Source organism: Sarcophilus harrisii, chromosome 2, assembly GCF_902635505.1.
Source record: "Sarcophilus harrisii chromosome 2, mSarHar1.11, whole genome shotgun sequence".
NCBI lineage: Eukaryota > Metazoa > Chordata > Mammalia > Dasyuromorphia > Dasyuridae > Sarcophilus > Sarcophilus harrisii.
In genome coordinates, this window is record NC_045427.1 from 508,906,461 (window position 1) to 508,922,082 (window position 15,622).

The 15,622-nt window shown below is 33.2% G+C and overlaps 1 protein-coding gene across 3 annotated transcripts in view; it reads left to right on the forward strand.

Moving 5' to 3' along the window:
• TCF12 (transcription factor 12) overlaps nucleotides 1-15,622 on the forward strand; it is a 402,673-nt gene that overhangs the window by 155,387 nt on the left and 231,664 nt on the right. The gene's annotated exons all lie outside the window — the stretch shown is intronic.

Genomic DNA, 15,622 nt, shown 5'->3' on the forward strand with positions numbered 1-15,622 from the left:
ACAGGAACATGCTATCCTCATTTCTTTTTCTGTTCTCATCAAGGCAGCTGGTAGTGTAGTGGATTGAGAGCTAGGCATAAAGTCAGGAAGACTTGAGTTCAGATCCATTCTTGGACACTTATTAGCTGTGTAACCTTAGACATGCCACTTAACCCCTGTTTGTCTTACTTTTCTCAATTCCAAAATGAGGATAATAATGATTGCTGGCAGGGTTGTTATGAGGACTAAATGAGAAATTATTTGTAAAAAGTGATTAGAACAGTGCTTGGCACTTAAATAGTTTATTGATTGGTTAACATATACACATCTTTATAAATATATTTATTTGCATAAATAAATATAAATCTTTATTCCTTTCCCCTTTCTTCTACTAGTATCTTGTATTATAAAGTTCTCCCTTTCTCAAAATGTTCTCTCTTTCTCCCTCTGCCTTTGGGAATTCTGCTTATCATTTAAGACTCATTGGAAGTTCTGATCCTTTGTAAAATGTTTCCAGACCACTTTAGTCCTTAGAGTGTATTTGATAGGTCTCTCTTTGTTCAGAACTTCTAAGACTGCAAGCCTTATTTCTTTCCCTTCTTCTACGATGCCTGTACAATAAATACAGGGCATTAGTTCCTTGATTAGATATATAGTCTTCATAATCACATTGTTCTTGTTTAAATCATTTCAATTTATAGTATTTTAGGAATACTAAAAGTGATAAATATGGGGACACATTTATTACTATATGTCAAAAAACCAAAAATTTAACAAAAAAATTTGGGAGCATAGGATGGGAAAAGAGAAATCATAGACTTATCTAGCCTTTATGATTGTCTCTGGTTTCAGGGGACAGTTTGATCAGTCTCTGTTTAAACCTTGTATTTATATGTAATAGAGCCACATATTAGTAATTCATCCCATGGTAGTTTGGACATTTGGGACTTTTTGCAGATTGTCTTGTGTGACACTGAGTTTGTGTTAAATAAAGCAGCTGAGTCATAACTGAAACAACCACGGGAAAACTGCTTGAAATACATTGATATGATTTTCATTGCTTAAAATATAAAGGTTAGATTCTTTTGGTCTTGCCTTACTTTTATAATAATAAGTATATAGCTAACTAAGGCTAATATACATTCATGTTTTCTGTTCTCCACCCCATTTCTTCTGTTGGGTCATGGGATTTCTCAAAATAGGTCTGTAGAGTAAATGAAAGTACTGACATGTAATATGACCCTCAGTTATTAGTTTAAATAAATAGAATTGTGAAATCTCTTAGAAGAAAAATTTGGACCTTCTAGGAAAATTTTCTATTGTAGCTTTAGGTATTTGTCACTTGTGTGTCATACATATTTTTCCTCCTAAGTCAATTGTAGTTAAGTGACTTGCTCAGGGTCACACAGGTAGGAAATGTTAAGTGTCCGAGGCTATATTTGAACTCAGGTCCTCCTGACTTTAGAGTTGATGCTCTATCCACTGTGCCACCTAGCTGCCCCATCATATTTTTTCAGTAACTAAAAAAATCAGATTAAAAAATTTAGAGGGTTAATTATTAAGTAATTAGAGGATATATTGTACAGTCTAGGCTTGTAAATTCATTTCAAGATATTCTATCCAGGGAAACAAGCTGCACACACATAATTGTAATTAAAAATTGCAAGTCATGTGAGCCAAAGATGCCAAATATGAGAGCTGCATAACTCCCCAATATGCTAGAACCAGAATAAAACACCAGAATAAAAAAATGGGTAAATTTTAGCAAAATAAAAATACAGTATACCTTAGGAAATGTTAAATTTGTGGTTTTCTAAATAAGTAAAGTATCTCCTTTTATTTGAGTTTGACATCATGGTTATAAGGCAAAAATTAAGATCCAGATGAAACTGGTTAAAGGATAGAATATTTTTCACTGGGAGGAGTCAGAGACGACTTCATTGAAAAGGTGGTAACAGAGCTAAATATATAATAATGGATGGATACCACCAATGGTTCTATAACAAACATGCATGAATTAGGTATACTTTTAGCCCAATTAGTAAAAATTCTGAAATTAAGCTTATTATTTCAGTTTCCTCTATCCTTAACCCTGGTCAGTCATTTTTACAAAGGCTTGTTAGTAGTCAAAAGGGATCATTGGTTGCTTGACTGCAGATAGATCAGTATCATTACTAGAAAAACAATTCAAAGCCCAGACTGTCCTGACAGTACTTAAGTAGTATCATCTCTATGGTCTTATGACTCTACAGTGCCTTGCACCTAAAATGTGCTTAATAAATGCTTTTTCAATTAATGACAAGGTCTGAGAAATTTAGTTGTGCTGGTGGATAGCAGGATTAAAATAGTGATGAAGGATATTGGAACTGATTAGGTCTAAGAATTCAAAAACCTATGTATTGAAAGATGTCAACACTGATATTGTAATCACCAAAGAGCATGATGGTGAATGGAGTCAGGATGTTTGACACATTAAAGTGGAAGTGATGGTGAATATTAAAGTGGAATTATTCATCTGGCAATTGGATATGTCACACTAAAGCTTAGGAAGATCAGTGTTGGATTCATTGATTTGAGACAACAGCAGTAAATATTATATTTAGAGTTATGCACATGGATGAAATAGTTGAAGCCTTGAGAATGGATAGGATCAAATAATGCAAAAGTGTAAAGGAGGGGGGAAAGAAAGTGACCAAAAAGTGAAGAATTGAAAGTTGGGAAGAGTGCTTGGATAAGGCAGTGTCTCTGAAGCCAAAGGAAAAGGCAGTTGTGAGGTCATCAGTGTCTGATGCTGTGAAGAAATTAAGGAGAATTAGGCTTTAGAGTTGGATATTGGATATGATAATTAGGAGGTTACAGGTTATCTTTTAAGAGAGCAGTTGCAGCAGAGTGATAGGGGCAGAAGTAAATTACAAGGGAGCAATAGCAAGGAGAATTGAAAGATTGCTGGCAGATAGACTTCACATCAGGAAATGAGAGAAGTGGGACAATAACTCAAGGAGTAACAGGATTACAGCTCCCTTCCTCCCTTCCTCTTTCCCTTCCTCCTTTCTTCCATTCCTTTCTCTTTCTCCTTTTTTCTTTCTTTTCTCTTTCATGCAGATTCAAATATGGAAAGAAATGTATACATAGTTACTCAGAGAGGCACAGTATATTGCCATTACAGGAATTAATGATCTAAAACTTATACATAGGGAGTACATGGGTCTCATTACAGGAAATGAATAGAATTGTTTGTGGAATTAAGTTAAGAATAGTAATTGCTCACACAGCTGTTTTTAAGTAGCAAATTGTGTTAGGTAATCAGCAAAAATCCACTAAAATGTACTTGATAGTTATGCAGAAACTGCTTTATTGGTACTGACTTATGATCCTAATGGGCACTATAAAAACAAACAAACAAAACTGAAAACCTCTTGTATGCACTTTTCACATTTATTCAGTACTGTATATTTGTGCCCCCAATGTATAAATGTAGTTATAATGCATTTCTTCTTCCTTTCCTAACCACAAAATTCAGATATAATTGACTTGTCCAAGAACAGCAGCATGAACTTTATGAGTTAACAGTGCAATGAGGTGTGTTCTGATTGAAGGAAGGAGGAGGGTCTGGTTAATTGTTTCTCTGCTTGTTGTCTGTTCTCACTCTTTCCCTTCTACTACCTCCTACCTTAGAAAAGTAGATGATAGTAACAATTGAAGTTCTGACTGAGTATTTAGAGAAGAGAAAATTGTTTTGTTTTCAGTTTTTGGCTTATAGTTTTAAAAATGTGTGCATGTTAGTAACATATTTATGTTGTATCTCATCTGAGATTTCCGTAAACTAATGAAATCACAAATTCATTGTCTATCTTTGTATTTCTCATGAAAAATTACCATGTTAGACTATTATAGTGTGTAGTTTAAGGAAACGGTCTATATCAGCGTCTATGCATGAGTATAGATATAAAACAAGGACTATTTCCTTATTCACAAAATGATGTTCCTAGATCTAGGCGTTATAATATAGTGAGGTTCTTAAAAGCAGACATTACCCCTCCCCTTTTTGTTTACTTCGTGATTCTCAAAGTTCCTCATATACAGTAAGTCTTTAATAAATGCTTGTTGACTTGACAATGAATTCTTAACAAGAGCAGCAGTTAGGGATGGTGATTTACAACACACACACACACACACACACACACACACACACTGTGCTCTTAGGTCATAGAATGACTTTTAGTTAAGATTGTATTTCCTTTGGGGAAGGGTTTGCATCTTACAAATATTATTAATATTATTGCTTTTTAGGTGACTGATGGGCTTTTTGTAAATTGAGAGGTAGAGAAAACTGTTCACAACTCCATTATGAAATAATACCTGAATTTATATAGCACTTTCCAAAGCAAATGCTTCCATTTCCATGGTATTTCTACTTTGCATAATGAGAAATAAAAGAGATTAACAGACTTCTAGTATGCCATAAAGAATTACCAAACCCCTTTCTAATATAGTCTGTAGTACCCAAGCTTGATGGAAAAAACAAAAACAAAAAAACAACAGTCAGCCATGTTCTGATTATCAGATCTGTAAACAGAAATTTTCTAACTTTTTTTCCTTCCCCCAAGTGGATTGGTGGTCTTCTAGAGCTTCCAGGAACTTATCGACTTAGCTTATTTCTGTCTCTAGGGAAGGCTGTAGAGAACTGAAGACCTTTTGTCTGGGTTGGATGGCTTCCACGAAGCAGGCAGAAAAAATTCCCAAGATGCCAAACCATTAGAGAAGAGTGTCTAGGGATGGCTAATGCTTGAATGTTCCCTGGGGGTAGTTCAAGTCTCTTTCCGATCTTTAAATGATTAGACAATTTGTAAACCAGGAAGAATTTGTGGGTTTCTGTGAACAGGTGGTCATATTGCAAAGCCTAACTGTTGAGCTTAGGTGATACAGGAAAATACAATGTAAAATGATTGTAAGAGTAGTGTATATGATTGTCCATGTAGTTTTATTTTTCAACATTAATGTATAATGTAATTCAACTTTCTAATGTATAAGAAAGCCATAAATCATAATTAAATATCTGGCATGTACCCATTGATTATAAGATGCATAAATATTCATAATTAATACCAAATGGTCAGGAGTATTTTTTAAAAGTTCATATAAATATATTTGCCCAATTTCCTTTTCTGTAAAAGAGGGTTAACAGAGGATTTTTATAAAGCCCATTGTGTAGAACAATTTGAAAATCTTAAAAGGGCTAAATGATAGTAACAACAAAAATAATTATCATTTACATGGTAGCTACTAAATACCACACACTGTGCTAGGAGCTTTATAATTATTCTCTCATTTGATCCTCATATTAATCTTGAGAGGTAGGTGCTATTCTTATTTCTGTTTCACTAATGAGGTTAAATGATTTGTCCAGGGTCACACAGCTTGCTAAGAACCTGAGGATAGGTTTTGCCAACTTCAGGCCCATTACTCTAGTTATTGTACCCCCTAGCTGCCTGTATAAATATTAGCTATTATTATTGCTGTATACAGAGAGTATAACCCTGAAATTAATGCAGTATTAGGCTACTGAAGTTTAAAGCTACACTTACTTTGGTAACACCTTGAGGAATTGAGAAAAAGACAGTATGTTATAGTTGCTAGAAGGTGACCTTGGAGTCAGAAAGTTCTCAGTTCAAGGCCTATTTCTTGGTTATTATCAAATCACTTAACTCCCCAATCCTTTAGGCAATTCTCTTAAGACATAAAGTTTTAGAGGAAGAACCTATCTCTTTGGTCGAGGGAGTTTCTCTACAGGATTTCTCTGTATTGATAAAGTCACAGAACCAGTTCAAAAAAAACTATTTCTTCCTGCTTTCCCCACTTTCTATTAGCCTCCATCTGTATCTAGGAGCATGTTATTAATCCATCATGTTTATATTTATGACCATGCTTATGAATATTTTCACACTTTCTTCATTAGATTCTGTGTGCAAACTATTTTTCTTTTTGAATGACAGTAACTAATAAATTTAAATTTATTGTGATTTTCTAATTAAATTTTATAGGACCATCCTTTAGTTTCTGAATGCCTTGGTATAGTCTACTATATGTATTTATATGTCTTCTTGGTTTTGTCTGAAGTGGAAAGAGCTCTCTCTCAAGTTGGAGGCAGGAGCTTGTAGCTTTTAACTCTTTCTCTGATAATTACTAGCAGTATGACCTTTCTCTGAGCTCTATTTCCTCATCTATAAAAAGGAATAATCATCATAAATCTTCTTCTAGAGTTGTTAGGAAAGGAAACCCATCAGCACAGCAAGAAGTGCTTTACTGGGAACAATGATCTTTAGATAAAGATAGTTCTTTGAGAGGACAGATCCCAGTGCACCCATATTTTCCTATCTTGTATGACTTCTTTTCATGTTCTACCCATGTAGCCTCCCAAGAAATCCCAGCCACATTCATATAGGCCTATCTCTAGGCCTTTCAGTGTTTTCCAAATATCAGTGAAATATATGGTCCAGCTCCTTTTTTTTTGCACACTTTTTAGATTATATTTTTTTTATTTTTCTCAAGTATAAGTCCTTGTTGGTAAGATGCAGTGCCCTCCTTATGACTGACACACACACACACACACGTATTCTATTACCTTTAGAGCTACCTATAATTTAAATTCTTCAGAGCTTACAGTGTTGGGATGTATCATTCCTGAGTTTTGGTTTTTGTCAGGGAGAATTTTAAATCAGTGAACAATTTGATATTGTTGGAAGCATTAATTAATTTCCCAAATGCAGTCCAGTTTGTATTCCTTCATTTTAAGTCTAGTCTTACGTTATTGTTCACCTAACAATAACCTGCCTGTCTAGCATAGATGAACTGATGAATTAACTCAGTTGGTTATCCATTCAATTGCTTGTCACTATCTGGAGAAGAAACATTCATATTTCTCATGTGTGTGTATATTTCATTTTTTTCAATTTTTTTTATCCTTTGTTGTATTCCTTCCATAGATATAGTAACAAGTTAAAGGGTTTTTCTCTCTTCAAAATTTCTTTTTGTACATATTTCAGTTTCAGTGTAGTATTTCCACTTTTCATTTGTGCTTTTTGTGGTATATGAGATGTTGATTTAAACCAAATTTCTGCCAAATAATTTTGCAGTTTTCCCAGCTTTTCAAAAAAGGGAATTTTTCCCCACCTTGTTCTTCCCATTCTCATGTCTTTAAGAAAAAGATAATCATTTGCTTTGGTTTGTTGCAAAGGGCATTATTCTTTATGGTGGTTTAAACAGTGATTTCTTAGATCATATTCAATTCTGGGATCCTGTAATACATATATAGAACATAATCTTAAATACTTTTTATAGAGATGAAGGGTAAAGAAAGATAAAAGAAGTCATATTTATATAATGTTTACCATGTGCCAAGTACCATACTAAGCACATTTACAAATATTATCTCGTTAGAATAAGAGACAAGTCCATGGGTGGAATTTGCTAACATCTTCTTAATTGTCTTTTTAGGTGATCAGACTATTTTTTATTTTTAGCAGTCTTTTGGCATCTTCCATGCTTTAGGGTAAATTGATTTCCTCATTGTCACCTTCAGTACAATTTTATTGTTTATGGACTGTCATTGGCCTAACCGGTATTTCCAATCTTATTATCTTGATTGTCATTTTTATTCCCTCACATCACAATTTGTTAATTAGGTCTTCAAGTTTAAATGTGATGTTTTGATCTTCTTTGATAATATAAATAGATTGTTAGAGAAATATTTTCATAAGTTCCATTTCTCAATCACTTTATTGTTCTTTCAGTTTCATCTATAACTAATTTTGTGGAACTCATACTAAATTTTCTGCAGATCTTTTTTTCTCCTGTACTTTTCTTCTTTGTTCTCTGTGATGAGAATTGCTTGTAATCTTCCATCATCTATCATAATATTCCACAAATTAACTTGTAAATAAACTTTTGTCACTTTTGGTTCTCCCTTTGTCCAATCTAATGTTTGCTCACTGGTTGGGTATTTTTTGTGCACTTTTAGCCTCCTACTTGTGACAGTTATTTTATGTTGGTTAAATATCAATAATTAACAATTTAGTTGATATATTTTATTTATTCAATTTCTATTTTTTCCACATTAAGTTGGTCATTTTAAAAGGTGAAGGATCTTATTCTAAAGTGGTTATTTTCATATCTTTTCCTTCATAAGTATTGATAAGGTAGAGAATAACCAGATAGGTAAAGGCTTAGAGATGATAGTTATATAAAGAGTGGTTGAAGGAACTGAGGATATTTAGTCTGGAAAAGAGAAAACTTCTTATAGTGGCTTTGATTACATTAATGTAACAGTAGCCTAGTAAATGTTATGGCAAAATTTAAGTCCTGGTTTCTTGATTCCCCAAACCTATACTCTTCCTAGTATATCTTGTGATTTTTTTCTTACATGTAGCATGAAATGCAATATATACTCTAATATGTAGAGTAAAACTGAATGGTATTTCATTGAAGGGACTGGAGATATTTGCCCTTAAGAACGAAATACATGTCAACGTGATAGCTATTTTATAAAATTTGAAGGACCATAACTTGGGAAAGAGATTAGACTTCTTATAATCCTAGATTGAGACTTGAAAGGGACTTTTGAATTTATCTTGTCCAACCCACTACTTAAATATACAAGGAAAATGAGGCCACAAAGGAGATGGTGTTTTGCCCAAGGCCACATAAGTAGTGAATGTAATAATTAGGATTCAAACACATTTCTCCTTGTATCCTAGAAGAAACAACTAGAAATTTTAGTGGGCAGTTTCAAAGAGACCTATTTAGCTTTGGTGTAAGGAAAAAAATGTCTAAATTAGAGCTATTCATCAGTGTAATCTTCTATCTTTTGAAAGTGACAAATTCCATCCCATTTGAGGTCCTTATGCAAAGACTGGATAACACTTGGGGAAATTGTAAAGAATCTTTTTTCGGGTTTGAGCTGGCATAGAAGACTTCTAAGGGGAAGGAAATAGCAAATTACTCTAATAGTTTTGCCAGGAAGACCCCAAATGAGGTCATGAAAAGTCAGACACAACTGAAAGGAACTGAACAAGGTCTTTTCCAGCTCTGAGATTCTGTGATTTTTATTTGAAAGTGATTTAGACATTTGCACTAATTAATCAATAGTATAATTACCAAGAAAAGGGCTTTGAAAAATGGCCCCTTTTTGATGATCAATCAAAATTTTCTATTGTTACAATATAGTTAATTTAATTTGTTGTTGTTGTTTTGGTCATAAAGCTCAGTAGTTGTCGGGGATGATGCTTTTTTCATTTTATTCTTAAGAAAATATTGAGGCAACTAGATGGTGCAATTCATAGAGCATTGACCCTGAAGTCAAGAGGACCTGAGTTCAAATTTGACTTCAGGCACTCAACACTTACTATCTGTGTGGTCTTGGGCAAGTCACTTAACCCCAGTTACTTTACCAAAAAAAGTTGAAGATTTGCTGGCACGTTGTTTCTTTAACTTCTTTAATTTCTTAGTAGAAAACCACAATTTTCAACATTTTCCAACATACTTCTATATACTTATTTTCATATTAAAAGTCTCTGTAGAATTTCTCTTCTTTTTCATCTAATACAATTTATGTTGATGCATAATCTGCAGTTACTTTCATGGTAAATTTTTTGCATAGGCTAATTAGGAGCCTTGAGAAGCAAGATGGCAGCCTCCCATGATAGAATATTTTGTATTGCCTTTGGGTACACAATGAAACCAACTCTGTCATTTCTTTATTTGCCTCTTTAAGCAAACCCTCTGCACCATCCTTCCATTTAACTGCAACTTTCTTCTGTCTTATTTATAATGTTTGATTATGAATATGTTGGTGTATATTGAAAGGTAAATGTGAGATAGCTTTTATGGTTTTCTCCCACTAATGATAAGATAACCATATATTCATAGAATGTTAGAGCTTAGAGATCATCTGGTCATACAATGATAAACCTGTAGCTAGAAGAGACTTATATCTGGTTCTACCCTCTCATTTTATAGATGAAGAAATTTAGAAAATTTAAAATACTTAACCAGGTTCTTACAGAGGCAGGAATAGTGTCCACAAGCCATTCTCCAATTGAAAAATGGTCAAAGGATATGAACAGACAATTCTCAGATGAAGAAATTGAAACTATTTCTAGTCATATGAAAAGATGCTCCAAGTCATTATTAATCAGAGAAATGCAAATTAAGACAACTCTAAGATACCACTACACACCTGTCAGATTGGCTAAGATGACAGGAAAAAATAATGATGATTGTTGGAGGGGATGCGGGAAAACTGGGACATTGATGCATTGTTGGTGGAGTTGTGAACGAATCCAACCATTTTGGAGAGTAGTTTGGAACTATGCTCAAAAAGTTATCAAACTGTGCATACCCTTTGATCCAGCAGTGTTACTACTGGGATTATATCCCAAAGAGATTATAAAGAAGGGAAAGGGACCTGTATGTGCACGAATGTTTGTGGCAGCCCTTTTTGTAGTGGCTAGAAACTGGAAACTGAATGGATGTCCATCAGTTGGAGAATGGCTGAATAAATTGTGGTATATGAAAATTATGGAATATTACTGTTCTGTAAGAAATGACCAACAGGATGATTTCAGAAAGGCCTGGAGAGACTTACACGAACTGATGCTGAGTGAAATGAGCAGGACCAGGAGATCATTATATACTTCAACAACAATACTAGATGATGACCAGTTCTGATGGATCAGGCCATCCTCAGCAACGAGATCAACCAAATCATTTCTAATGGAGCAGTAATGAACTGAACTAGCTATACCCAGAAAAAGAACTCTGGGAGATGACTAAAAACCATTACATTGAATTCCCAATCCCTATATTTATGCACACCTGCATTTTTGATTTCCTTCACAAGCTAATTGTACAATAATTCAGAGTCTGATTCTTTTTGTACAGCAAAATAATGTTTTGGTCATGTATACTTATTGTGTATCTAATTTATATTTTAATGTATTTAACATCTACTGGTCATCCTGCCATTTAGGGGAGGGGGTGGGGGGGTAAGAGGTGAAAAATTGGAACAAGAGGTTTGGCAATTGTTAATGCTGTAAAGTTACCCATGTATATATATCCTGTAAATAAAAGGCTATTAAATAAAAATTTAAAAAAAAAAAAAAAAAAAAAGGAATAGTGTCCAAGGTTCCTCGCTTGTAGGCTGATACTTTTATGCTTAAACCAGATTAGTAGTTAATCTGATGTTTGCTATCTCATTATAGCTTTGTATTTTTAGGGCTAGTTTTCCAATGGAAATTTTATACCAGGCATTTCTGCCTGCAATTTGATAATTTTTTTTTTTTAACCAAATGTTACTTGGGTTTTTTCCTTTATGGATTGGGTTCCTAAGTTTTCAAAAGAATTGTTAATGAGTTCAAGGCTAACATAATCGTCATGAATTCAAGGCTAACATAATAGTCTTCTCCACTCAACTATGCTGTTTTCCTTTAAAAATGTAATTTTGAAATATCCAAGCACATATATTAAAGAAGGCTAAATGTAAATGGACAGCTAGGTGTTACAGTGGATAGAATGCCTGACATCTTTCTGAATTCAAATCTGGCCTCAGATACTATGCTGTTGTTTGCCTCAGCTTCCCCATTTGTAAAATGAACTGGAAAAGGCAATGACAAACCACTCATATTTTTGCCAGGAAATCCCCAAATGGGGTCTAGATGAGTCAGACACAATTGAACAATAACAACATGTAAATAGATTATGAGGTTTAGAGAAAGATATAAAGACTGCAAACACAAAGACATTTCACTTTGTAACCTGTATTTGTTCAGTCACTTCATCTTAACCCTTTGATCTCCTCTGGCTTTTTGTTGTTGGATGTTGTGTGTGGGGGGATCATTTCCTGTGCTTGTTGGCAAGTTTGTTACTTTCTGGCTACTTGCCTCAAAACCCTTGCTGGTAGCTTACAATGTTGGAATTGCCTCTCTCCTTTCTGATTTCTTTAATGGGGGTAACACTATAAGACTTGATGACCATTTGTAGTCATTCTAAAGATTAAAAAAGAAAATATATTTGATGGAAAACTTACAAAGTCCTTTATTTTAGTAAATTGCAAAAGTGTTAAGCATTATTTTTATAGACTTTCCCCACTCTTAATAAAAATCAGTGAAGTTTACCTGAGAGTTAACCAGGTTTCATGAAAACACACATTGTCTTTAATGATAATGGAATTATTATTGGTAGTTTTTAGTTCTACATAAAGTTTCCAGCATTTTTAAAGGCAAATCTCATATTACTGTGTCATTGTACCATAGAATTTTTGACTCTCTCCAAATGCTATCTCAGAAACAAGAATCTTCCTCTGGTTTTTAAAGGCCAATGAAAAAAGACTTCATAATGTATTGGGATTCATTTCTCTCCTTGTTTAAATGTATTAGATTTTTCACACAAATGTTTTCTTTTTTTGCATTGGTGTCACTTTTTTAGTGTCACTTTTTGGCAGGTCACTCAAAATTTGTTTTTCATGAATATAAAATACAAAATCTACAATCCAATATTTTTTTCCCTTCTCTGTTAAAGCCTGTCAGAAATTTAATTTTTTCTGAGTACTATCAAAATTCACAGTGAAACACAGGAAAAGAGCACAAGTAGTTTATTTTGAAATGTGTCTGAAATATAAAAATATAATCAAAAGATTCTGTATTTAAGCCTCTCTATAGTTCTGTAATTGATAAGCTTTGAATCTTAAGGAATTTCCACAAACAAAATCAAATAAAGGAGCTGTAGAAGAGAAATATTCTCACAATCTTGGTAACTGATATAACTATCTGCAATCAGATTTCTATGTTCAAATCATTTATTGATTCATTATAAAGCAGATGGTAAATACAAAATATGTATTATTTTTCTTTTATTTATGAAATTGTTGAAATTTGGTTTTGTAAAAATCTTTTAAATAAAACCCTATTTATTGTTGACTACCTGGAATAAAAATTTTCTTTTAAATACTTCTAAAGCCTATCTGGTATGTAGGTAGCCCATCTGTATAATTTTTTTAAAATTTATGTCTATCTGTGCAATTGTACATGAGGTAATTTTGTTAATTCTAGAAATAAGTATGTCTTACAAAGTCAGGCGAAGAAGTTTGCTTCATTTAAATTGGCAAATAATAACTTTACCAAAAAATTCCCAATGTTGCATCTTTGCTATTTACTTAGAAAACCCCACGGTGATTGTTGAGGATGTCAGTTCAAAGAGGGTTTTAAAAAGATAGTTGGTTATAAGTAAAATTCATTATATAAGATCAGTTTGTATATTAAAAATTTATAGGAAAATCTAAAATTTAAATGATTATTCTGCCCTACTTAGAGAAGCAGGTACTTAAGAAATTTTACAAACAAAAAAATGGGAAAAGATGATTTTTCTTATTAGATGAATTTTTTTTTCCTATAGAATTTCCTGTAAAATATTTTCCTATAGAATTTCTTCTAGAATATGAGAAACAGTAATTTGTCAGTCAGCTAAGGTTTGGAAAATTCTTCTGATTGGTGATTATTGAGAATTTCCTGATGTTTTAATCTAAATATCAAAGGACTAGTTTCATTAAAACTATCTAGTTACCATGAAGATTGTAGTGCACATCCATGGGAACAATAGTTCAAACAGATCTTAAGCTGTTTTTTCCATTCCCATGAATCATTATATTATATGTTGAATATTTCCTTATGGATATGCTGGGTTTTTTGTTTCATTATATCTTGACTGTCTATAAAGATGTTTGTCCTACATGCATTATCATTTGTGTATGTTTACCTTTGTCTTCTGTCTGAATCTGTAGAAAGATTGTTATTACAATTATACCCATGCATTAGTAATAGTCATTGTTTTCAGCAGAAAGGAATCATTTGTCCTGAAAGATGACTCTTTGCTTTTGTCAGTGCCAGCCACCACTCTATATTCAGACTCTGGACCAGTTATAATAAAAGCACAGAGAGCTTAGCTGCAAAATACAGCCATTTTCGTTCAGATCTTTGCCATTCTTTAGAGTCCCATGAGGCCTCTATCATGCTCCACAACATTAGGATCTAGTACTCTTTAGTTGATAATTCTATCACCTAATTAATGACCATTTTGTTTTATTAATCTTTGCCTTTCCCTCGTGGCATCCAGAGAAATTGGGGTCACTTTACAAAAATAGGGCTTGTAATTTGATAAGATTGGTAGATCTTTTCCTAAAAATGTGAATAAGATGTCATTATTAGTAGTATCTACCATCCAATCTAGGTTTCATTTTAAAAGCAAATTCTTTAAAACACCATGTGCCTTACTCTAAAGAGCTTTAATACCTAAAAATCCAAATTTATTTTTAAAATTCTTCATTTCATCAATTCAGTTAAACATTTATTACATGGTTTATATGCAAAGACTTAGTGCTTTAGAAAGTGAGTGATTCTTCCTTTATTCCTGCTGTGATATTGAAGATTTCAGAAGACTTCTCAGATCACTTGTCCACACAGTACATCAATCTTTCCAAATGCTATTTCTCCTTCCTATTGGTTTATTTCATCTTAGGCTCTCATAGGTATGGTTTATGTTTTCTTTTACCTATAACTGTTCTCTTTCCATGACCCAGAACTCTAATTATTCATTCATCTTAGCCTTCTACCTTCCATTTCTTTTATTGTCTCATTCAACCTATTTTGTGTCCTTACCTTGACCTCCAGTCATTTCATTCCTTCCTGATCTTCCTTTGTACTGTTCACTTTTTGTTAATCATTTCATTTTTATACTTCTGCCCTTTAATTGCTTTGTCTTTAACTACTCATACCTTGCTAAACCCTGATCCTCAGGTGTCTCCTACAATCTACTGTTTATCCTCTTGTTCACATGCCACTATAAGAAATAAAATTTTACTTTGATTGACCATACTACAATCCCTATAAACTCCTCTCTATCATAGGGTTTGTAAATGAATTTATTTCATATGTTAGTTAATTTGATTCCTTATATAAAATAGAAAACAAAACTGATGGTTTTTTTTTTTTTTTATCCCATTCATTTCTCAATCTCTCTAATCTGGTTTCTCATGCTACCAATTGATCAAATTTTGGAATGTTGATGCATTTCCTTCAAAAGCTATTTTTTATTGATTTTCTGACTCTCTAAAGCAATAGAAAAAATGTTGGTTTAACAGAATATGACGTGGTATCTTTTCAAATTCTTGGCTAGGAAGTTATTTAGGTAACTTTGCAACATTGAAGAAGGCATGGGGGGAAAAGAGTGGCCTTTTAATAGAATGAACTAGCAATTTTTGAAAGGTTAATTATTTTCTGGAATGCCTTAGAGACTGGGATAGTGCCTTGGAACTAGGAAAATATTGACTCTGGGAGGAAGAGGCTGATTAAGCAGACTTGATTTTTATGACATATTCATTTGATTCCTAGTACACGTTTGCCAATTAATCCTAGAATGAGATGCCCAACTATACAAGAAAGTCTCTTTACCTAAAGTAACAATCATGAGAAGAATAACTCACTCTATTATAGCAAGAAATGCAGGAAAGAGTGTCTGGAAAGGAAACATTGCTTTATGTTAACAGCAGTTTAGATGGTTGTCAGGACTGACCATATATATGTGTTTGATTTTGGAA